The sequence below is a fragment of the Miniopterus schreibersii genome (assembly GCF_964146895.1).
Source record: "Miniopterus schreibersii genome assembly, chromosome: 22".
Lineage (NCBI taxonomy): Eukaryota > Metazoa > Chordata > Mammalia > Chiroptera > Miniopteridae > Miniopterus > Miniopterus schreibersii.
Genome location: NC_138124.1, coordinates 11776994 through 11802180, shown reverse-complemented (window position 1 = coordinate 11802180; position 25187 = coordinate 11776994). Strand labels below are relative to the sequence as shown.

Here is a 25187-nt window from a genome sequence, read left to right as displayed (position 1 = left end):
GGCCTCTGATTTTCTAATTTGCTCTGATGCTCTCAAGTAAATACGAGGTCCCCCCTCTTGCCTCTTTCATGCTTTTTGATGTGATGTTTCCTGACCATATTGGAAATTCTACCCTCGGAGGCCTAGGCTGCCTCTTTTTCTTATAACACAGAAATAGTGTTTCCATCTTCCAGCATTGCCACCCGGGTCACCTTTGCTTAAGGAAATAAAATCCCCTTAAGTGCTCCCCTTAAAGAAACGCATCTGCTCGTTTCGTCTAGAAAACCTTTGTTCGCCCCATTTGTGTGCAGCAAGCACGCCCATCGCAATTTATAAAGTTTCTAATTTATCGTGCATGCTGTTGTTACACAGAGCGTGAGTCACAAATATCTTCAGGAATAGTGAGCAATATTTCAAAATATTCTGAATCAATCAAAATTCAAAATCCTTTCCCAAAGGCCACTCTAAATAAGCCGGCAAGGAAGACAGAGCAGATCTTCGGCCCTGGGCCAGGGTGAGGGGTTCAGGCTGGGCCTGAGGGGCTGGCAGGGTTGTGCCAGTTCGGTGGCCTTTGTCTAGCTAATGTCTGAGCTGGTTTCCCGGGGCCGCCCTGACAAATTGCCACACCCTCAGTGGCTTCATGCAACAGAAACTTATTCTCTCACAGTGCTGACGGTCAGAAGTCCAAAATCAAAGTGTCCACGGGGCCACATCCCCTCCGAAGGCTCTAGAGAGACTGCGCTTTGCCTCTTCCAGCTTCTGGCGGCTCCAGGTGTCGCTTGGCTTGTGGCCGCATCACCCCAAGCTCAGCCTGTAGCCCCACACGGCCGCCTTCTCTTTCGTCTCAAATCTCCCTGTGTCTTTCTCTTGTAAGGACACTTACCACTGGATTTAAGGGTCACATGGATAATCGGAGGTGGCTTCATCTCGAGATCCTTAACTTAATTACATCTGTAAAAGCCCTTTTTCCAAATAACATCGCATTCTCTGGTCCTGGACCTCTCTTTTGGAGACCACCATTCCATCCACCACAACGCCTGATGCTGTTTCTTTCTTTCTGTGTTGTTTTTTTTCCAAAATGTTGTTTGCAAATTGACCTACCAATGAGGTTATTCCCATTATTGGGTTCTTTTGGGCAGTTACTGATAACGTCCAGGACTGGGCAGAGGTGAGGGCTGGGGGTCTCCTCTCCCACCTCTTCACTCCCTGGTTCTAGTTACAATGAAATCAAGTCCCAGGCCAAATTCTGGCTCACACACACGCACACACACATACACACATTCATTAGCACCCTGGCCCCAAAAACACGTGTCCCATCTGTCCCATAGCTCAGTGAGTCCCCCGCTTCCCGCCAGCCAGGCCCTGTAACGAGCACCTTGCAGGAGAAGCTTGCTCATGGCATAAGCAACAATATCCCGGCGGCAGGATTCTGCTGGGCCTCAAGGCCAGGGTTTTTCATGCTGTTTGCATCCCACCAGGGTGCTCTGAAGCCGACTGGGTTGCCACCAGCAGTTTACAAAATGAAATGCGGTAGGATTGAGTCGAATAGAAAATAATATATTGACTGCATTTCACGAAGCGAGTGTAAGAAGCGCTTCCTCTGGCAACTTTTCCTGGCAATGTGTATGTGTATGCGGTAGGTCAGGATGTAAAATATATTTACTGCTAAATAATTTATTTATGTGATCGAAAAAGAACAAGAAAGTATGTCCTGAGGGGACATGGGCACAGGATTTGGTGGAGTCCTTGGGCCTAAGGCACCCACTTCAACAGGTAGAGGCTGCCTGGGCCTCTAGAGTCTCAAAACCCACACCCAGAAGGGAGGCCGGTCTATACGGTCATTTCTAGTCAGTCTACATAACGGAATACCACTCATTTCACCAACACAAAATCGTTTTTAAGCCCGGCCGGGCGGGGCTCAGCAGTTGAGTGTTGACCTAGGATCCAGGCGATCAGGGTTCGATTCCCGGTCAGGGCACATGCCCGGGTTGTGGGCTCGATCAATGACTCTCTCATCATTGATGTTTCTATCTCTCTCTCCCTCTCCTTTCCTCTCTCTAAAAAAAATCAATAAAGATATATTTTAAAAAAAAAAATCGTTTTTAACACCACCCATGCTAATCAGCAAATATTCTAAAGAGAGCTGAAGATTTGTAATAGCTTCCCCTTAGCATGGAGGCTTCTAATTAAGGTCATTAAAATGCCAACTCCCCCTGGAGTGTGTGCTCCTGATCAGAGTATTCCAGCTGTTGCCTAAGGTATAAAGTATAAATAAAACACTAGTATACTCTGCGCACCTGAGTGTGTGTGTACAAAGTGACACAGACACATCAAAGTCACTCTTCCCTGTCACAGAGGCATGTTCAAGGAGGACTGTAATCTAACACACAGCACAATATTGTGTTGCAATGGCTGATATTCGGTGTAAAACAAACCACAAGAAAATCTGCCCCTGGAAACCTCACTTGACACCCGAGTTAACAGGCCTACGGTGCAGGCAGAGCCCGAGGGTTTCAAGGACCAATGTCAGGTCTAAGCGCCCAGCTCTACCTCAAGTGCTGGCTTCCGACTTCCCCCCTTTATATGGATCATCACCTAGTCCCCAAGAAGGATGAGTGGGTATCTGTCATCTGAAACGTGGCAAATATGTCAGATAATAAATACGTCAGAGGCAAACGCTGAGTGCAGGCTGTGGCCTGCCCCGTGTGCTCCTCCTGCTGGGGCGCCCGCCGCTTGGGGCACCCCTAAGTGCACCCCTAAGTGCACTCCTGAGCCTTTACACGGGGCCCCGAAGGCCGAGCACCAGTGCGAAACTAAAACATTCAGCTTTTTCCAAAAGCAGCAAAGAAAGCTTTTTAGTTCTTTGGGTTTTTTTTCTTCCATGATCTTTCACTCAGCCTCCTGGGCACAGCGCTGCTCCAGGAGGGAAGACTGACCTTCCCCAAGGCCGGGGCCCTGGCCTGTGGCCCTGTGTGTCTCAGAGCACACCTGCTGGAGCCCGTCACCCCCTGAGCCTGTCCCCAGGACACCAGCTGCTCCAGGGGGGGTGGGGGGGCAGCCCAAACCCATGTCAGTCCAGCAGGACTGCTCCTGGCCTGGGCTCCGAGCCTCTGGTGCAATGTTCCCTGTCCCATTGCACTGCACTTATGAAACACAAATTCCGTGCTGAAATTCAGAATTTCAAGCCAGGCCGGGCGAGGCTCAGGGGTTGAGCATCGACCTAGGATCCAGGCGACCGGGGTTCGATTCCCGGTCAGGGCACAGGCCTAGGGTGCAGGCTCGATTCCCAGTCGGGGGCGGGCAGGAGGCAGCCGATCCATGACTCTCATCATTGATGTTTCTCTCTCTCTCCCTCTCCCTTCCTCTCTCTGAAATCAATAAAGACATATTTAAAAAAACAAACAAACACCAGAATTTCAAGATGGTACCCACAGGCCACTAACCCCTAAGTGTGGGCCCCTCTGGAGCAGAGCCCTGTGACTGTGGTGGCCACATGCTCTTGGTGGGCACCTGCCATTCTCCAGGGTCCCTGGTGTCCGGGTCCCTTTTCAGCAGAGGCCCCTCTGAGGCTGGGCACATGTGCAGATCCACGCTTCTCTGTCCTACCTGCACCAGAGTCCAGAGAAAAGCGAGTCTCCCCTAAACACAATCTTAAAAACAGTTGCAACTTCTACAGCAGCCACTGAGGGGGTGGCAAGGCTCCCCGCGGTGGGACACCTACAACCCAGAACTCGGCACCTAGGGCTCGAGGGCTGTGGTTCAGGCTTTCCTTGCACCCATCAGGCCAAACCCTGAGAAACCCCATGTCTACCTGCGTGGGTTTCCACCAGCTCCAACAGCAAAGCTAAGGCGAGCACCAGGGCCCGACTTAATGTGCCACTTTCATCCCCTCCTGGCCACTGTCCTTTCCCTTTGGTATAAACTTTTTTCAAACCCTTCTCCAGGCCTCCACACGAGATGCCGTTCATCAGGCCACACAGGGCGCCCTCCTGCTAGCTGCTGAGCTTATCTGCGTGGGACTTTGCTCATGGCAACGTCATTTCCATAAGCTGGGGGCCGCGGCCACCGCAGGACAGTTAGGACTGGGCTTGGTTCCACCTCGGTCCCCCTGGGAGACAAGGCCTCTGCTTCGGCGAGCACCTAAACAGGCATCGGGCATTCGAGCCACTGGGCCATGCGGTCTAATAGCGCATCTCGCTTTATTTCACAACACTGTTGCCCCATTTTGCAGCTGAGAAGGTTGAGTCTCAGTCTCAGAGCCTCAGAGTCAGACAGTAGATAAGCAGCTGAGCCAGGGCCCAAACAAGGTTATGTGGAAATAAGATTTCTCATGGGGACGGAGCATAGTCTCAGAGATTGACCAACCTTCACCCCAATTTACTCTTTAAAATTTACAATCAGCCATGTGGCAGCTCCTGGCTCCCCAGAGCACAGCAGCTGGACACACCGCTGGAAGGCAGCGTCCTGCCCTCCCCGAGCCCAACAGAATCCAGCACTTTTTTTGGTCTACACTGGGGGGGAAATTGAGAGCCAGTAAATTCTATCCCTGGCTCAAATCCTAGCCTTCTGCACCACCGATGACCACATCTGTCAAACCCAACAAGACATCAAGGAGGTGAGTCTTCCTTGGTCATTTCTAAGCTACGACTAAGCCGGATTCACCTCCTTGAAGAAGAGCAGAGGCCCTTCGGCTGTCTCTGTCCACCACCCCTCTCTCCTCTTTGAGGTTTACATCGAACCTAAGTCCCCAGAGGTAGAAAAGGGACACTTTGGGCACAGAGGCCTCCCCTCCCCTCTGTCCCTTCAGGGAACCTGCTGCTGAAAGCAATGCACAGCCTGGGAGTGTCTGTCTGCAGCCAGAAGGTGCACTAAATAAATGTTCAAATTGCTTGAACCCTGGGAGAGGGCAGGAGGCCCCCCACCTCTCCACCATCGCCCTTCGGTTGTCGCACCCACACGCCCTCCCCTGGGCCAGCCACAGCTTCCAGAAGGCCTGACAGCCCTTTGCCACCGCTCCTGTTCCCTGAGCTCCCTCTGCACAGTGACTTCGACCCACCGGCCCTGCCCCCCTCCCACTCCAAAGAACAATTGGAAAGATCCATTTGGATGAAATGGCTTGATTACAACCGGGAGACAATTGGTTGAATAAAGTCAATTATCTTTCTGGTGACAGGTGCCCCCTTGGAAGTCCGGCCACCTGCTGGCATAATCACCGAGGCTGACGTTTCCAGGTCCTCATTCAAAAGGGGACAATAGAAGGCCAGGCCTGGGTTTCTGTGGCTGTTTGTGTGGTTTTTTGAAAGCGGGTCAGAAGGGTGAGGGCGACCTGCAGCTGCTGGGTCATTACCTCCCCATTAGCTAACGGGGTGGCGAGCTGGGCCCCCGGCGGCTGCCAGGGCTGTCACAGGCTCGAACCGAGCCAGAGCTGCATGACCGGCCATGTGGGGAGGGTGACAAGCTCCGGGGACTGCGCTTCCAGGAGAGCATTCAGATCTGAATATTTAGCAACATGAATCGGGACTCTCTTATTAAGCCAATTAGAGAAACATCATATACGAATAAAAAAGATGATATCCTCGGCGCCAGGGGACAGTCCCATGTCCCCTCAGGTTCACCTATATTGTCAGCCTTACCTTACTCCCGGCCCAGGCTCCTTCCCTCTGCCCCAGGCCTGCTTTCCCTCCACACACTTGCCCAGATGCCATGGGCACTGGGGCTGGTACAAGAGCAGATGGCGAGGGGGCGAGGGGGTGGTGCAGCAGCGGGAATGCCTGGGGACCAAGGAGTAGAGCAGTTGTTTACTCAACTAAAATATATTGCGGAGTTGGTTATGCACAGAAAAGAATAAGTGAAGTATTTTCCCCTCTAGGAATTCAAAAAGCTGCAATACTTAAATGGCAAAACTATGGAGACAGTAAGAAGCTCGGGGGTTAGTCCTGGGGTTGAGAAAGGGGAAGGGACAGGCGGAGCCCAGAAAACGTTTAGGGAAGTGAAAATACTCTGAATGGTGCTATCAAGAGGAATACGTGTCAGTACAGCTTTGTCCAAACCTATAAAGTGTAAAACATAAAGAAAGAAACCCTCATGTGAGGTGTGGCTTTGGGTGACAATGACACTTGAATGTGGGTTCACCAGTTGCAATTAAAGCTTCGCTCTGGTGAGGGGTGTTGACAGTGGGTGATTCTATGCGTTTGGGGGGCCAGGGGTATGTGGAAATCTCTGTGCCTCTGGCTCAGTTTTGCTATGACCCTAAACTTGCTTTAAAAAATAAAGTCTGTGTTTTTGTTTTATTTGTTTAAAAAAAGGTATCGAGTAACGTGTTTGATTTGGACATCCCTAGTTAACATCAGGTCTCGGGCCAGATGAAAAGTGCCCCACCTACCAGTGTGACAGCAGGAATCATGCAACAGGCTGGCTGCGGACCCCTCGAGTTTGGCCAAACCGCAAATTCAAAGGAATGATGTATTTCTGTTAGGAGGCTGGAGGGAAATGCCAGCTTTCTGCCTCTAAGCCCAGAAAATCAGGGCGTTTAAAACCCTTCAGGGGGAAGCTGGAAGATGGGAGGTGAAGCCTCATGCAAGCAGGGGAGGGCGGAGGGGTCTCCCCGAGTTAAAGGCCTGCAGCTATGGCACCCAGGCCAGAAAGCCAAGGAGCCCGTGGCAGGGGACTTAAACCGTGACAGGTGGCCTTGGGGCCCAGCCGATCCAGCAGTGGATGTCCTTGGGACGTGTCAAGAACCAAAGAAGCAAGACACCTTGTTCTAGGGCAGCGATTGTCAACCTTTTTCATCTCATGGCACATACACTAATTACTAAAATTCTGCAGCACACCAAAAAAATAGATATTTGTTGCCAATCTAACAAAACAAAACAAAAATGTTATAATTTTGATTCGTCCACACTGGATGGCTATTGTTGTCATTTTTTTATTTGACAATCTCAGGGCAAAGAGGTAGTGCCCCTGACTAAAGTCAGGCATTGCAGGTTTTAAAAATTCCTGTGGCACCCCAGTGTGGCACACGGGCTGGAAATGGCTCTTCTAGGGGAATTATAATCAATACAAAGGGAGGCCCTGAACTCAGAATGACTTCAGGCCAATGAGGGACCAGGCTTCATGGATGACAGTGCCTCGGTCACGCTGGCCGTCGGACCAGACAACTGCATTTCATCGGTGACATCGTCAGATTGCAACTGTCATCCCGATGGCAATGGAGAGCGGGGCCCGGAGGCATCGAGCAGCTCCTCCAATTTTCTTTCTACAAAGTAATGGTACCAAGGATTGATAGGCTGGACTGGGGGGGCCCCGGGGGTCTGAGGATTTTCACAGGAGGAGAGGGGGTCACAGAGGTTGAAAATTGACATTCTTGCCAAAGTGATGTGGGGCTTGAGTCATTTAATGAGAAGAAGGAAAAGATGTCCCCTTATTTTGAAGCCCAGATGGTTGAGGGATGTGTCAGCTGCAGAGCTACTTAGGTGCTTGCTGGCCTGGTCAACTACTGGGAAGCAGGGACATGTCCACTCGTCACGGTGTATCCTGCAATATGCAGGGTGGGCCAAAAGCAGGTTTATAGTTGTGAGATGCGAAACCATTTATTCTTGTGCTATTTATTATTATTTATTATTTATTAAAATTAATTATTCTAATTATTCTAGTTAATTATTAATTTTAATTAATTTATTAATTATTTCCCTACAAACAACTGTAAACCTACTTTTGCGCCCCCCTGTATTGCAGCTCTTTATAGCAGAAGTCAACAAACTTTCCCTGGAAGGGGCCAGACAGTAAGTATTTCAGTCTTTGTAGGGTACATGGTGGTCCCTGTCACAACTACTCAACTCTCATTGTACTGTAAGAGCAGCCACAGCCATAGGCAATAAATAAAACAAATGAGTATGGCTGGATTCCAATAAAACTTTATTTACAAAAACAAGCGGGGGGCCACAGGACTATAGTCAGCCGACCCTGCTCTAAAGCAACAGAGTGGTGGCAAAACCATGCATTTTAAGGCAAGACCATCCTTATTTCAGATTCTAGTTCTGCCTCTCACATGACCTTTCGATCCCGGTTTTCTTTTCTGAAAAATGAGATATAATAACATATCATGCATATAAATAAGAATAATATATGAGACACATCCAGAAACATTTGGAACATTAGAAAATACTCGGTAGATGTGTTTCCCTAATAGGTGTAACTCTAAATTCTATAGTTGCAGGATTTAAATTTGAAGATGTTTTACTTTTAGAAGCGTCCTGAGCAATCCTTCCTGGGAGCCTTTCCCTCTTCCCTGGAGGCTGTGTCTGTGGCTGATCTCAGCAGAAAGCCCTGCAATCAGAAAGCTCAAGTGGAATTTGGGCTGTAATTCCCACTGATATATGTTGATTTAAACCTTGGAGGCCAATTCAATAACTCAGGGAGTCGAAAGGAATAAGGGAAATGGAGCCTTCAGACTTCCTGCGTGATTAACCTTCGAGAGAAAGAGCCTAATAAATGCGCAGCATTTGCTACATTCCTTCGAGGCTGAATTTTTTTAAAAAAAATAAGGAGAGTCTATCAATGTCAGGGGATTGTCTGGGAGCCTCTGCTGAACTGGATTAGCGTGTGGACAGAGCATGCTGTCATGAGCTCCATGGCGATAGCATTTGTCACCCTGCATGCTGGCGACCACGTGTGTGCTGGGTTCGCTGTCACATGCCCGTTTAATGGGAAGGACACAGCCAGGCTCTGGAATACAGTTTGTTTTTTGGGGTGTAGGCGGGGTGCCTTGTTTCCCCACCATGTGTAAGGAGTGACTGTGCTGCCCGGGGGGGGGGGGCCTCCTCTCTGATGCCAAGTGTGAGCTGGGCTGGGTGTTTCCTGCAGAAATTTCTATATTTTCCCATTTGCAAATTTATTTCTGAAAATAATATTGGGGGAGGGAGGTCAAAAGAAAAGTCTTGATAAAGATGTTGCTGCAGGGAGGCATCGTGGAAGGGCCTTAGAAACGTGTCTTCGGTGACTTCTGACTATGACTAAGCTGCGGGCTCCTCGGCCTCTCCTTCCTCACCTGGGAAATAGGAGCATTGCTCTGGCCCTTCAGGCAGCAGGAACTCGGGGACAATAAATATAAAGCACGGGGCCTAACGTCAGACATATACAATCAACAAACAGCATCTGACTATTATTATTTACGTCTTTATTTACCCAAGTCAAGGAGCTACACTTTTATGGATAAAGGGGGTCAGCTGAGACAGTGGGACTGGCTAGCAAACGATTGCTCCGAAGAGTTTTCATAAACAGAGGTTTGCAGAGCGCAGCTATGCGATAAATATCGGTTAATTGGGTTTGACACAACCATCATTCTTATGCTCTGCAGATCCCAAATTAAGCCGCGGATATTTCCTCAACTATTTTAATGAGAACCAGATGGAAGAAGAAACAGAGACAGCACATAGGAGAAGCGAGTTGACATCAGTCCCCAGAGGATGGGCAGGGGAAATAAGAGGCCTTTTCAATCCTCAGCTTCCATAGCTCTGCAGGAGCGAGGTTGCCAGGTCCAGCGAGGCTGCTCTGCCTCCCTGGGCAAAGGATCATTCGAGACAAACAAGCTTTTTCCAAGGGGCTGTGACTCAGCAGCCAGGCAGGCCACAGGCTGAAAGAGGTCCCTGTGTGCCCCTCCGGGCTCTGGGTTGAGAGCTGCCTGCTCTGGCTGGTCCCCTCCTATCATGTTACCCCACCATTGCGATGGGTGTCCCCTTACAGCCTTGGCTCACCCCCCTGGAGCTATAGCCACATCTGCCATGTGCCCGTGAGAGTATCAGTGACAAGACCCTGCTGAGCGAGGCCCAGCAGCCTGTGCCGCGTGCACCTGCCGGCCACGGCCACGGCCACCAGGCCTGGGAGAGGGGTGGCCCCTGGGCCTCTTCACTAGGCCGGACGGATTCAATTTCTTCCCCGAGCATAGTCCCCGTGCAGGCTGACGAGGCCGATGGGCCCTCACAGATCCTCTTAAATTAAGCATTTTTGTTTCCTCTTTGGAGTTAGGTTAACAGAAAGAAGCCAAGCAAAAAAAAAAAAATTCTAAACCACACAAGGTACCAGAAAGCCACCTGTGACCAGAGGACGCATCAATGCCCAAGAAGAACTATTTGGGGAAAACGTGCTATGTGACCCAGCCCACAGAGCTGGCCCCCTTTTATTTTGGGGGCTCGCACACCCTTTCCAGGGAGCAAAGCAGGGCTGAGAAGGGCACTGTACCCAGGACACACACGTGGGGCTGGGCCCTTCCTTTGGACCTACAGCCAGCTCGGAGCTCAGAGGCCTCAGCAGGGACGAGGGAAAACCAGGTCCTGATCCACCCGCAGGTTTTCTGGAAGCTACTGGGCTTGGTTTCATTCCATCTCATTCTTTATTAACTGCCATATGCGTTTCTTTCTTGGTTCTAAGCTAACGTATGCAATTGTAGCAATGGCTTAATGCAAAACACAATCCACAAAGGCATGGAAGAAACGAGCAATGAGCACTATGGTAGTAAACTGGCTTTCTGGGGGGAAAATAAAGCCACAATTTATAGTCCTTGGCAATTTCCACGGTGTAAATACACCAATCACGGCCAATTTCAAGCTACCAACAAAGTGTTTAAGTATCTGCCGGGTTCCCAATCCTTTCTGCAACATAGGTGCGATGGGCGAAAATTTATTTTTAAATCCATTTTAAATTAATATTGAAGGTTAATCTTGAAACCACATCAGCCAAAGATCCCCACTTGTCACCTAAAAGGCAAGTGGAGATGTATGGAAAAATTCACTCTTCTGCCTGCTCTGTTTCCTTTAGCTTTTCTTTTTCTGGCTGTACATTTTGCAGGACAATCCATGAATTGTTCTTTCAAAATGGTTCACCTCCTGATTGCAATTTTTCACTTGAATTCACAGTTCTCTGATGGGAAGGGAATCCTATTCCTATGGCAACAAGAGTTTTGTTCCCTGTACCCTCCCTTTTAAGAATCCAAGGAGAATTGGAATAGATGTGGAAAGAGGTGACTCTCCTTTTAAAACATGCTTTTCTGCAGAAATGGTCTCTTACCGGTGAGAATAGATATTCACCACTCCCCTCCCCTTGCCTCCAATGTCCTTCTAAGTGTTTGTCACTGGGGAAGTGACAAGTTGGGCTAATGCTTTGTCAGAAGGGCCTGGCTTAAGGCTCTCTAGTTCCTGGCCCTGCTCTTTTGGGGATGGGGTGGCGTCGCCCTTCAAGGCTCACTGACCCCTTTTATAGAGTCTCTGGAACAGATCAGAGCGCCCATGGTTGACAGAGAGCCGTCTGATAGATTTTAATAAAAACAGACAGGAGCGAGGGATGTTTGTCGAAGTAGAATTAGCCACAGACCTTTAACACCTTCACTTTTCCCAGCAGCTTGAAGGCCTGAAGCACTGGCATTTCCAAGCGTCACAGGGCTAAGAAGTGCTCTCTGGGGCTGCCCTGGCCCCCAAGTGTCAGGCAAACGGGGCCTGGCTGGGGGGACCCTCAAGCCACAGCTCTGCCCATAAGCTCACTGCAGCCCCCCACGGGCCCCTGAGATACCCTCGAGCAATGACCCAGGTCCGAGGGGGAAGAGACAGAGCCCAGCGCTCAGGAGGAGCGCCCAGGTCGTCTTTCCAGAAGGGCACCTTGGAGGGGACATATTGCTGCCACTGTCCCAGGCAAATACAGTCTGTCACAGAAGCAGTGCCTGGACGTCGGGGGCTGGACGTACTCCTGGGCAGCCCAGCAAGGTGGCTGCCTCAACCCTGAGCTGGGCCCTCCGCCCCTGCGAGGCTGGTCTCATAGCGGTTAAGGCCCCTGGAGCCACACTGCCCATGCTCGCAAGCCAACCCTGTCACTTACGTACCCATGTCACTTTGAGCAAATAACTTAACTCCCTGACTTCAGCCCTTAAAATCGGAGCGGTCACAGCACATGTCTCCTAGGACTGTCACGAAGAAGTCTATGTGGGCACCTAACTCGCAGGACACAAGTATTGTTCTTGTGACTCGTTACGTGTTTTGCTTCTTCTGATGGAAAGAAAATTATTCTGGTTCTTGGGAAAACGGGGACAGCGTTTCCAAGGAAAATCTGGAAAATGACTGGAATGAGGGAGAAGGGACCATCCCAGCTCCTTTTGTGACAGGACAGAAAGTATGGATGGTTGAGTGGGACAGACTTGGTGCATGTTCTGGGTCTACTTCTTACCAGCATTGTGACTGTGCAGTCACCCCGTCATTCTGAACCCCATCTACGTAAAGGGACCAAGAGTTACTATGAGCCCTGAATTAAGGCATGTGCGTGGTCATGTCACATGCTCGGAGGAGCGGTATTTATTAGAGCAGAGACAGGCATCCAGCTGGCCGACAGCCACCATCCGAGTCCCCAGTGCAGCCACGGGGCCGCCTCCAGGTTCATGGGAACTTGCAGGGCGGGAGGAGGCCACAAACTTGCAAACTGGTTTGGAAAACCCGAATCGGGAAAATCGCATTATCTAAAAGCACCCTTGGAGCGAACCGAGGGGGGCCCGGCTTTTAGTAGAGAGAGCTGGGTGTGCGCCTGGGTGATGGCACCTTCCCTCGTGACAATGACCTAGTGAGAAAACCTGCGCGAGAGGGAGAGGTCGATGGAGCTGGGGACAGAGACACACGGGAAAGCCAGCTGACCCTGGCCTGGGGAGGGGTTTGCACGGCGGAGCAAAGGCAGATTTAAGGGACTGGCTGTGTGGAACCCGCTGGGATGCTGCCGTATATTGGAACAGACAATATGACCGCAGGAGCACCCCCTTTTCCTTTGCCTCCTACCCGAAACTCTCCCCGAGAGTGGGGGCTGGGGGGCAACCTCTGTCAAGAAGCCTGTGCTTTGAGTGCTGAGAGTGACACCCCCTGGGACAGCAGCAGCAACACAAGATCATTAAAAAGCAACCCCCCTCCTGAACACATGCCTCCTGCAAACCCCCCCCTCCCCCCGGTCAGGTTAAGCTGCCAAGCGGCCCTTTGGCCGACAACAGGCTGAGAGCAAAGCTCCGGCGACAGCTGCTCTGCCTCGAGCGTCAAAGACAAAGGCCAAGCCTGTGGCTCTTTCTCAGGAGCATGTTGTGACCTCATCGCATGTGTTGATTGGCCGGGTTTTCTGCTTCGTCTCGTTGTGAGCACAGGGGACTCCCCCCTTATTAGGGCCAGAAGCGCCTCCTGTGGATTGTCCCAGGGGCCTGACCGCCCTATGACACTGTTTCCACAGGTAAACTGTTCCCAAGTCCCCAACAACCGAATTAGAAGCAAACTTTCAGATCCAACGACTGACACAGTCACTAGCACGGGCTAAAAAGACATTGGCCGCAAAAATAGTCTCCTAGTCTTGCTACTAACACGTTCACAGAGATTTCTCACCTTGAGCCTTTTTTTTAATTGAGTCTAAGGGGGTACCAATGATTAGAAAAACCATACAGATCTCAAGTGCACAGCCCAAAACATCATCTGCACACCGCGTCGTGCGCCCATGGCCCCAAGTCAAGTCCCTTTCCGTCTCCATTTGTCCCCTTTTTGCCTCTCCCTCTGGTTATCACCATAGAAATAGAAGCACAGATAACAGGACAGACTGACAGCTGTCAGAGGGAAGGGGGTTGGGAGGCTGGGTGGGAAAAAATAAAAGGTGAAGGGACTCAGCAAAAAATACACACAGACATGCACACAGGCCTTGAGTCTTTTTAAAATACTATACCTTCAAATGTTATGCTAACTAAACGGAAGAGCCGTCGTAGCAAAGGATGGTTTGCTTTGATCTGACTGAAACGTGAGATCAGGACGCCTTGTCCCTCCCCTGTCAGCCACACGAGTCCCTGCACCTGCTCAGCACCTGCTGCGCCAGATCTGTCCCCAAAGTCAGAGTCTAGAGCCCTGTGGGTGTGGGCAGCTCCGGTCAGGCCCTATTCTGGAATTAGAGAAGCGGCCAACAAGCACTGACGCTCTGCACTGGGGAACTGGCCTGTCTGGCTGTCCCAGTGCGCACCCCTGAGCTTCTGTGTCGCTTTGCCAACACGCCAGGGCCCCCCATTTCAGCTGTCCTGAGCCCCAGGCCTCAGCACTGGGCTCCTGCTTCGTTCTTTCGACCCCCATGGATGAAGCCTTGAGTCCCTTTCTTGCAGGTAGGTCCCCTGCTACTTCTTAAAAATCTCCAGTGATGAGTCTCCACCACAGCTCCCCCCTGCACACCCTTCTTGCCTGCGGGGGCTCTGCCGCCTCATTTTTGTCGCCCCACCTCCTGATGGCTCACTGCTGGACGGGCCTTATACCTCGGTCTTACCTATAGAGCTGCCTCTTCTTAAAATAAGGCCCGCTGGCCTCTGTCTAAATCTGGTAAGTCCCACAATCGGTGCCCACCCCACTCTCCAGCCCTCGCTCCGTGGCTGTGGGAGTCACGGAGATTTGCACGACCTGAAACCAGAGCAGGAGACGCCCCTAGGGGCCAGGCAGGCCACATACGTGAGTGACACTGATCTGAAGGGAATTATGCAAACTGGAGGACTCGGGCCCAGGCGAAAAGGTGGCACTTGCAGCTCAGCCTCTGCCACTTGCAGCCTGGAGTCTAGATTATGTGATGCCTCCCAAATTGCTCATGTCAACCGGTTCGGAAGGTTCCTAAACACTGACTCAATCCACACATCACTGATTTGTGATTTCTGCTCTGAAGCGAGGAAGTGAAAGGTAATTTTCTACTGATACAACTGACCTTCCTTTTCCGTATCCCAGCTTAACAATCTGTTCAAATGACAAGTGCCTCGCATACAGTGGAAAGCTGATCATGAATTTCTCTGTATACGAAAGGGAATGTATTTTTTCAAAAGCCTTCCTTGACTGGGGAGCATTGAACACTCATTTAAAATAAAACTTTATTTCAAGCGACATTTATTCCGTAAGAAATGAGATGAAAGGAGGCCGAATGAATCAGCCACATGAGCCCAGCTCTTTAATCACCATTCTCAGTACTGCTAATTGAATCCTGAGTGCACACGGGCTTTGCTCCCTGAGGGACACTAAAGCAAATAGATGACACATGTCTCCTTCAGATGAAGGATTTCACGTTGGAAATGAAAAGCACCCGTAAATTGAGGCAAAAGCAGGGTGTGGCATCTAACTGGGAAACTGAGACCCTGCAGGGGAGATAATAACATTGTTCACTGAGTCATACAGGCTCAGAGACAGGCTCATTACTACAGGTTTGCCAATGAAACTTAGGAAGCCTGCTTGGCCACGCTCTTAAGCAAAATAGTGAAAGTAAATCTGAGACCATCAGATGATGCCTGTGAGTTACCTTAAATCAGTCTTTCGTTGCTGTTGTTACTGAATCAGATTTATGATTCACTTGGGTGGATTTGGCCATGACGGCCACCAAAATAACCAGATGTTCCCATTCATTGCTTGGCAGCTGATCTGAAATGTTTTAGGATGTAGTCGATTTGTCTGTGTTTTTCGATTTGGGAGCCAAGGCAGAGGTGGGAACAGTGAGGAAAATGTCCAGCCTTTGTAGAACATGTTCATGGACACTTTCCAGCTACAGAGCACTGAATTCCATCGCTTCTGAATCATAGAGGCAAAGAACATGGAAAGGCTAAGTTTGGGCACAAATAAGGCAAATTGTAGGGAGTGCAAATTGCTTTGTGTGGACACCTGGCAACGACTATCCGTCAGAATAGGAAGTGACTGGGAAAAAGCCAACATCTGTCTTTACAGTTCACCTGGACTCTTTTTAAAAAACATTTGTTGGAAATCATGACCAAGAACCTTGGGTGAATGAATATACATTGGTTAACTTCTAAAGATACATTTTGTCCCATTAAACTGCAATTGTATGTAGTATTGGCTGTGATTAAAATACAGCCTCCAGCACGTACAAAAATGTATTTTAAAAAGAATTATATAAACTACAGCATGGGGAATATAGTCAAAAATATTGTAATCACTATGTGCGGTGACAAGTGGGTACTGGAAATATCGGGGGGGACACTTTGTAAAGTACATGATTATCTAACCTGAAACGAATACAAAATAATACTGAATGTAAACTGTAACTGAAAAATAATATTAAAAAAGAATTGTATTTCTAGATCTAAATTTTGCCCCACTGTAGTAACAGACTTGTGCAGTTTTGGTCCTGGTTGAAACAATCCTAAATTTAATATTTTTAAAGGAACAAAAGTAAAGATGACAAATTTTAACAATATGAAAATGTGGGGAAATGTGACCACTAGGAAACGCAGAGACTGAATGTAAATGTTAATCACTTGTTTAAAAAAGGGTAGGGGGAGTGTAAAAATAAAGTGAAACACTATTTGTTTCATTCAAAAAATTATTAATTCCCCAAAATATGCCCTCCCAAAATTCTAAGTGTGACCCACACGGGCCAGAAGCTTTCTATTTCCTCCAGAAGCTTGTTAAAAATGCCGACCCGGGCCTGCTCAACACCTGCTGATTCAGGGTCTGCGTTTTCCAAGATCTCCAGGTAACCTGGACGCACATTAAAGCCCGAGGAACACAGGCCTAGAAGATTCCAAGACGCAAGTAAAAAAATAAGATTGGCCCCTGACTTCAAGGAAATAATATTCTGAGAAGGTGAGTGGGCCGGGTAATCAGGTAATTATGGTACAAATACTAAAGTGTATACAAATATTATAGGAACATAGATGGTAAAGTGCAACCCTTAACGAAGGCAACTTCTAGAAGCAGACGTATTAGAGCTGGGTCTTGAAAACTGAGCAGAGGAGGCAGGATGCTCAGGGCAGGGCAGCCCCTCCACCCTGGGGACCAGAGGCTGCTTTAACCCAGAAGCGGGCTGAGCAGCGGGGGCTCCTAAGGCAGGGTGGCAGCCACTGTAGAGACCTGGCGACAGTGTGAACTTGACCCTCGGGACAACGACTAGACCTTGGTCGCCACCGTGTTTCAGAAAGACTGTGTGCAGTGCAAGGCCGAGCGAGAGGAGCCAAAGGCCTGTGACTACAAGTTACGTGGCCCAAGGCAACCTGGGCTTTAGACAATTCCTATTAGTGGCCCTAGATCAGAGAACACCTGAAACTAATACAAAATAATATTTCGGTTCGCATTCGGTAATTATTTTGTATTAGTTTCTAGATAAGAGATGTGAAACCCCACAGTTTAAAACCCTGGCCTCACCTGTTGTAGGATGAAAAGTGAAATAGTCTATTAAAGCTCCGCCAGAGATGCGGATTTGCAGACGTCAGAGGTAACAGATAAAAAAACTATGATCAAGGGCCCTGGCCGGTGTGTGCAGTGGTTAGAGCGCCCTCCAGAGAACTGAAGGGCCTCGGGCTCAGTTCCCCATCAAGGGCACGTACCTGGGTCGCAGGTCCCACCCCAGCCCTGGGGGTGGGGGGCAGGAGGGGACCGATTGCTGTGTCTCTTGCACACCAGCAGGAGATGAGGCATGCCTTCTGTGAATATTCCTTCCCTGGTGGGGTTGTTGTTTTTTTCTGTTATTCTTCTAAAAGGAGAAACTATGCTAATGGGCCCTCTGACTCGGAAGCACAAAAATCTCTTTCCTCTTGTTGGTTCAAGAAAGGTGAGATTAATGCACGCTGCAGGCTGCCCGGGTAGCAGAATCCGCGGTCACCCTGTTTTATGACACTCGGCACACAGTCGAGTTGTCCAGACAACAGAAAAAAACATCTCAGGCATGTCAGGCTTAGGAAACACACTCATATACCCGGTTTGGAAAAAAATAAAAACCAGAACAAACTTACTTCAGGTCAAAGTCCCTCTGAGTAGAAGATTAATCTAAATTATGAGCACAAAAATAGGACAGTCTAGTGGAACAGAATTGGTGGTTTTTAAGTAACAAGTTAAAATATCTTTAAATCATGCCATTAAAACATGACTATGAATAAAAATATAAAAATTAAATTAAGTTAAAATAAAAAATAAAAAAAATTATAAACATGACTATGAGATGAAGCCAACGAAAAGAGTCACGAAAGATAAAACATATAATATGAACATTATAATTAAATAACGATTACCAGGGTTCCCCAAATTCCAGAATGGCCTCAGATAAAAATTATAATCCAAAGACACCAAAGGCTAGCTAGCCCTTGTTTCCCTCCTGATTCCACGGCTACAAGATGCCTGGAAGGTATTTATTTCCCAGCTCCCCATGTCATGCAGCTGTGACTAACCAGTAACATGGGTACAGAGCTATGTACCCCACTTCCAGGCCTGGTCCACAAAGCCTACCCTGAAATTCTCTTATTTCTCCCTTCCCCTCCCACCGCCCAGCCCCAAACTAGAAGAAGACACCGAGACAGCTTTGAAAGTCACAGTCTGACAATGGCAGGGCCCTCGTCACTCTGGGTCCCCAACAGGCTTCATGAAGCCGCACCCACCCCACCCAGCCCCACCCATCGCATAAATTTATTGTGCTGAGCCCCCGACACGTTACGTTTCATCTACTACAACAGCTGCCTAATATAATATCCTACTCAAATCTGGGAAAAATAAGTCCCTTTGCCAAGAACATCGCTCATTTCGGGAATTTCTGGGCGCAGTTCTGAATTTCTGGGCCCCCAGGACGGATGACGGCTCTTCTGTGACCCTCTCCAAGGTCACGGTAGTAGCAGAAACCATGGCCGTCTGTCTCCTCGTTTGCTTTTTTATTTTATTTTTGCCCTCTGTGTCATTTCATTGGCAGTGGCAGGCAGGAAGGAAGGAAAGGCAGGAATCGCATCAGGATGACACCAGGAAAAAAGCAATTTATTAGCTCCTCTCCAAAACAAAACAAAACAAAACAAAACAAAAAATAGTGGCCATGTCTGCATGGAAATTGAATCCACAGAGGAGCGGCAAAGGGGAGAGAGAACATGATTTAATTTATTCCTGGCGAACAGGAAGCTGAAATCCATGTGGCTTTCGTCCCCCCGCACATGCGACGCGGTGCACAGTCGCGTCCGAGAGGCCTGCTCTATGTCAACCCGATCAGGAGTCAGGGGGCTCTGGCGGGCTCAGAGGAAGGCTTCAATCAACCTGCCTTATAACCCGAGGCACCGGGAAGAAAAAGCCCTATTCGTTCCCTTAGTCAGATCGCTGAAGCGTGAAATGGGATGTCCTGTCCTGATGCCTTTGCTGGAAGTGCCACATATTCTGTTTATTTATTTGGACAGGGAAGCAGGAGGGTTGGTGAAAAGTTACGTGCGTTGCCCACTGACTTCGAGTGATATTGGTTCAAAGCCAGGCAAAAGCTTTCAGCCGGAGGAGGCCTGTGGGGCAACTTTTCCTTTAAAACACAGGAAAGCGCAGTCATTGCATTGGGATGACAAAGAAAAAGTTCTTAAATTGCTTCCTTTTCACCCAACTTCTCCATGTTCCTTAATCGGCAGCATGACAAGTGCAAGTTCCAAGCATTATCCAAAAAGGATCTTGTGGCTGAATCAAGAAAAGGGGGATGTGAGCCGATAGAGGGGGGAGCTGGGGGGACCCCCGTCTCCAGGCTGCAGGTCTGCTAAAAGGAAATGGGGGGGAGAGGGAGAGGGAGAGGAAAGCGAGGGTACCTCCCCCCCGGCCTGGGTCCCAGACTTAGCCTGGAGATACGCACGGATTGCTCGTCACAGGGCAGCGTCTTCCCAGTGGAGCTCCCAGGGAGGTGCCTTTTCTCTGTGCCCCCCTCTGTGGGTTCCCATTTAAAATCTTGGGGGGACGCAGTTGGTAAGTCAGGCCTGGGCCTTATGCAATGCCCTGCCTGCCTGCCTGCCGGGGGCTGCTAAAGTGTGTCTGGCCTTTGGACATTCACAGTGGAGAAAAACTGTCCCCCAACACCATTCCAAGTAGGGAATTTCCAAAATATAAGACAGAGGTCCCTAAGCAACAGTCAAAACAATGACAAAAGCTCCCACAAGGAGCACATTCACTTTGCTCAACTGACCTGAGAAAAGCAAGGGAGAGGAAGGAGGTCAAGTGGAGGTGAGAGTAAACGTCCACAGGCCAGAGCGATTAGGGAATCACTTTTCAGAGAGATCTGGAGAAAACATGAGCTTCTACACTTAAGGTAAATGTTTAGCTGCAGGAATAAGTCATATTTGAACATAAAATGAATATTGACAATGGAAGGTATTATGGGAATATGCTGTTCTTATTTTTAAAGGCATTTTAGCTAGTAATGAAATAAGAATTTCAGAATCCATGTTATAGAGTAAACTTAGAGCTCTAGTTTGCAAATCTATTATAAGACACACTTGAGAATCTGAACGAGTCGCACAGCTCTCCAGAGATTTAAGCTTATGTGTTTATACGCAGCAATAGCAGATGATCTATCTCAACACGAAAAGAAAAAAAAAATTCTAGGTTCTGTGTCAGGATCGGGAATTGCTGAAAGACAGCTATACCGGGCCATCCCCTGCTAATTTGGCTCCACGTTGAATCAGCAGAAATCTAAGTCGGGTAGGGCGCTCCCTCAGTTCTTCCCAAGCAGCTCCGGAATTTCCAGCGCAAGAGCAGCAAACAGGGTCAGGAACACAAAAGTCCAAAGGGAGGTCCCGGTCCCCATGGGCAGGGTGCTGGGCTGCATTTCCCATGTGTGGGGCCACTCAAGAAGAAGAAACAATAGCATGAGAGGTGCGACTTTTTCAAAGTGAAACTGCTTTCTTGTTTTCTTTTTTTCTCTGACTATAAAAATGAAACAGACTGGTTGCAATAATTCAAAGCATGCCATAAAGAGTAAGGAGGACAGCAAAGTGCAAAGTGAGCTGAAATCTTTTCCCCCTAAGGACAACATACAAATGAAGCTGTTTCTGTCTTTACTCTTCTATCTGCTGATGGGGGAAAACAGCTGTCTCCGCCCTACTCTTGAAGGCCACTTCCTTCACCTACAGGAGGCGAGAGCCAGACGCCACCAAGCTTCTGACACCCCAGCCAAAGGCAGCCCCAAACCTTCTCATGAACACCAGGGGTCCACAAGGGAAAGTCTGAACTGTGTGACTGGTGACAAATGAAACAGGAGAAATTTTTCACTGGACAGGCTGAATCGTAGGATGGGAAATCCAGAGTATCGGTAGCTTAACTAACTTGTACTTTAATAATTGCAGGATACGTAAATAGAATCTTAACTGCCAGTTTTTAAGAACTTGTGATGATTGACAATCTACTTAAATAGGAAGTAAAAAATAAAGGATCCATCTGTTGAAAGATGGAATGAGTGCATATGGAAGCATGATATTTACCCTATACCCAGAAAACTACTGCTTTGTAATAAGAGTAAAAAGCTTCACCAATTCTTATGTCGGTTTACTTCAAAAGGTCTACAACTCTAGGCGACTTAAAACAACCCGATTTTTTAATAGGTTAATAAAATCATTGAGTGATCTGAGAAAACATTATCTCAGGATAATGTTATCAGGATATCATTAATCATTAAATGTTAATAGGATATCCACCTGCAGAATGAAATTGGAATCCTATCTCATATCATACAGAAAACAATGCTTTTAACATTCAAATTTAAAGGATTCACCCCACGCAACTCACAGGGCCCCATTCATGTTGTTACCTTTCTTGCCTCCCTGGAGTCCTTCCTAACATGATAACCCCTGGTCCTGTAGTCTTAGTCTGTCCCAAATGTCTCACCCCACCAGACCAGGAGGTGCTTGATTTTCAGCCCTGGTTCCCATCACCGTCAGCTGGTGCCCTTCCTGAAACAGGGGGACCACCATTGCCATGTCCACCTTGTCCCCCGATTAACAGCCTAAGCCAGCAGTTCTCAATGAGCAGCCTTCCCCCCCCCCCCCCATCACCCTGATCAGCAGCATCACCACCTTCCAGAATCTTGTTTGCAATGCAAGTTCCTGGACCCCTCCCCTAGACCTCCTGAATCAGAAATTCCCCAGAGCAGCTCAGCAACCTGTATTTCATCCAGGCCTCCGGGTGATGCTGACACACTGTACACTAAAGTCTAAGAACCACTCATCGCTGGTGACCTGGCCATGGGCACACACAAAATGCTTAGGACCTAGAAGCCAGGGGCGGTGTGAGCCCTGCCCCCTGAAGGGAAGGCCCTCAGGGACCAGGGCCTCCCCCTGCATCGCTGGTCTGCCGCTGTCTTCTCTGGCTACAGGGGTAAACGAGAAAACCATGTTCTCTTTCAAAGTCAAGTGCAACCATGGTAGCTCCATGTCATGGTGGACTAGTAGTTATCATTGGATGGCTCTTTTTTTACACACACAGTAATTTCCCCCAAAGGATGCCCATGGAGCCAGGGTCAAGCGATCCAGGGGGGTTTTATTTTAAAACAGCCTCTGCCTAGATCTCCCCGTGTCTCAACATCATCATTCAGGTCCCCAGGAACAGGATTGATGACCCAATCAGAGTCCCAAGGTCCACTCTAATTTTCACTCCCAGATAAGGGACATCTAGGCTGAAAATTCTCATTTGCATGTACATTTTTTAACATATATATTTTTCTTACGACTTAGAAAGATGCCAATAAGAATACTGGCACTGCTCTTTGCCACTAAAATGCTGCTATCTGCTGACATCTGAGAAGGTGCGACATGGGCACAGCTCTGTGATTTCCTCCTGAAATTCTGCAATGAGTGCATCTCAAGAAGCCAGATGGGCCGCCTGTGAACTGTGGGATCACCGCTCATCGCTCATCATAGCTCGCAGCAAAGGCAAAGCGATTAGCCCCAGCAGGCACCCTCAGCTTTTCGTGGCAGAAAGCTATGGGAAGGCCCCCCGACACCCCATGTTGCGGGAAGATGGGGCACACTGAAGGCGTGGTGGGGAGTGGATGGAGCTGGAAGGGAACTGCAGTTTCAGGAGGCCTTCCTGCCGGCTCCTGAGACCCAGCCTTCCTGCAGGCTTAGAAATGCAGCCTTTCCAACCTCAGCAGCTGCAGACTGAATTCCTCTCCTTTTCTGGAATTTCCAAGATCAGGGCAGTCCTGTGCCAGTGGCCCTGCGGCTCCCCATGTTGTTTTGAATTGCGAATTTCACACTGATCCACCAGGGCAGGATCACCTCTGTCTGGTTCATTGCTGCATCCCCAGCATCCAGCACTATGACCGGTACTAGATAATCATCTGAATGGATGATTGAGCGAGTCTCAGGCCCCAGCCCTCTCCTGTTTCAAGGGAACCAAATGTAAGAGCAGCTCACAGAGCCAGCACATCCCTGTGCTAAGTCCCGTCCATGGCACAGTGAGCCAGAAGCTCTGAGTTCAACACCGAGCTCTTCCACTTGGATTCCCTTACTCGACTCCCGCAGCCTCTCTCACTCGGATTCCTCGTTAAATGAGAGTAGTGATACCCGCATGGCTGGGCCACGGCAAGGATAAATAAATAATGCATGAGGATGCCTTCGGGGAGCAGTGAGGCTTCATAGGTGTAATAATCCATTAAAATTCTTCAGAGCGCCAGGAGCATGCTGGCTAAGTCCCATCTTGCCCAGATTCCTCCTGATTGGGGTGTTCAGAGCCCCAAACTCATATGGTTCACATCCATGGGGACCTTCTTACAATGTCGCCTCCTGGGAGGCTGCTGCTCTTATTAGAAAGATCTGTGCTCAAATTGGCTCGCCGATGCTTAGTTCAGAATTGGTGCATTCCCCTCACTTCTGTCTCTGGGCTAAAAGCATATTTATTTCATTTGCCCCCAGCTCAGGACTCCTAAGCAACTCTCTCCCTCCCCACCTTAGATGGCTCCGTCCTCTGTGTGCCAGGGCACAGCCCCCAGCCCTGTGCCAGTCAGTGTTTAACCAGAGCGGAGGCAGAGCTGCTGGTCCCCTCCCTGCCAGCCAGGCCTCTCTGAGGGGGGTTGTCAACCTGAAGATGACAGGGCAGAGCAGCTTAAAACTGCCTCTCCCTGATTTTCTAACCCTGTCACCTTCTCCAAACTGTCTTAATTACCTGGAGCCTGTGGAAAGCCAGGGAACAAAAGAGAGGCTTAAGCACTTAGAAGTATAGCCTGTAATCTCCACCTGCCCATAAATCCCCCTGTGCCTCTCCTGCCACTGATTTAGCCTCTCTGTGCTTCAGCCCTCAAAGCTGTGATCCGAGATAAAGTCACCAGTGGATGTCCTGGGAACTTAGTAAGACTGAACTCACACAGCCTTCTTCAGATGTCCAGGGTCTTAGGAGAGTAGCAAAAGTTAGGCCCATGAAAGTGTACTTTTTGAGCATTTTACTTATAAAATAAAATTCAATGTTTTTTTATCTTAATCAGATCAAGCTCTAAATAGCAGGCCCATGCGGTTTATTTTCTTGACTACAAATAGGCAAAGGTTGGCCTGCTGGCTCCTTTGCTAGTTCTAGCTACGAGAACTCTTTTCGTGCTGAAATTCCTTGGGGATAAGTCGCTTGTATCTGCAAGCCTGAAACTCTCTACCAACTTCCTCTTTCTTCACCAGAATCCATGTTAGAAATGTTAATAGCTGTGGGGTTTATTAGGAGAGGAACCACCACCACAGGGTCAACACAACACCCCGCCTGCACACTTTTAATCTATTCTAGGAGCGAGTGGAGCTGCCTGCATGTCATTCTGTTTTTATTTCCACCTTGGACTGTAAGCCTGCGAGTAGGGGTTGGTCCCTAAGTATATCATTATATTCCAGACATGAAGCTTGATGCCTGGCACATAGTAGCTGCTCAATAATTAGCGTGTCACACGAGCAAGTTTGACATTTCTGCTGCAAGCGATTCGTTTCAACCTATCTGCTTAATTTAATAAATTTTAAATAGACTGTATACGTATAAATCATTGAAGATGATTTACTATTCTATTTTCAAGAGAACTACGTAAAAACAAAAAGTTCTTTCTGGAAGTGTCCGTTTCACACGTGCCTTCTCTCCTCGGCCTACATGGAGATCAGTCCGCTAAAGCCACCAAGCTCCCAATGGGGGATTTTGAGCTGACCGCCATGGCTTTAGAATCTAATAAAAAACAGCTAAAACTGGATCTCAAAGGATACAACCTCAACAAGTGTTCTAGCGAAAGCACACATTTTAAAACAAGAGTGTACTTGCACATCTGCAATGGGCCAGTGAGGCTCAGCCCAGGCCTGGGGTCGTTTTTACAGAAATACCAACCAGGCCTGAAAAATAATGAAACCGCTACCAGATATTTTTCCATCTGCGGATGCATCTGAGAGGAAACCCGGCGAATGAGCAGAGCAATGCAGTCTCCCCTCTGCCGCCCCTGTCCCTACCCCTCATCTCGGT

General features: G+C 48.8%; 1 long non-coding RNA gene across 1 annotated transcript; it reads left to right on the top strand.

Moving 5' to 3' along the window:
* The first annotated feature begins 13916 nt into the window (after positions 1 to 13916).
* On the top strand, positions 13917 to 24711 carry LOC308550668. Its single transcript, XR_013997949.1, has 3 exons — positions 13917 to 14122; positions 16469 to 16586; positions 22445 to 24711. It is a non-coding gene; the product is annotated as an uncharacterized lncRNA (long non-coding RNA).
* Positions 24712 to 25187: the final 476 nt, after the last annotated feature.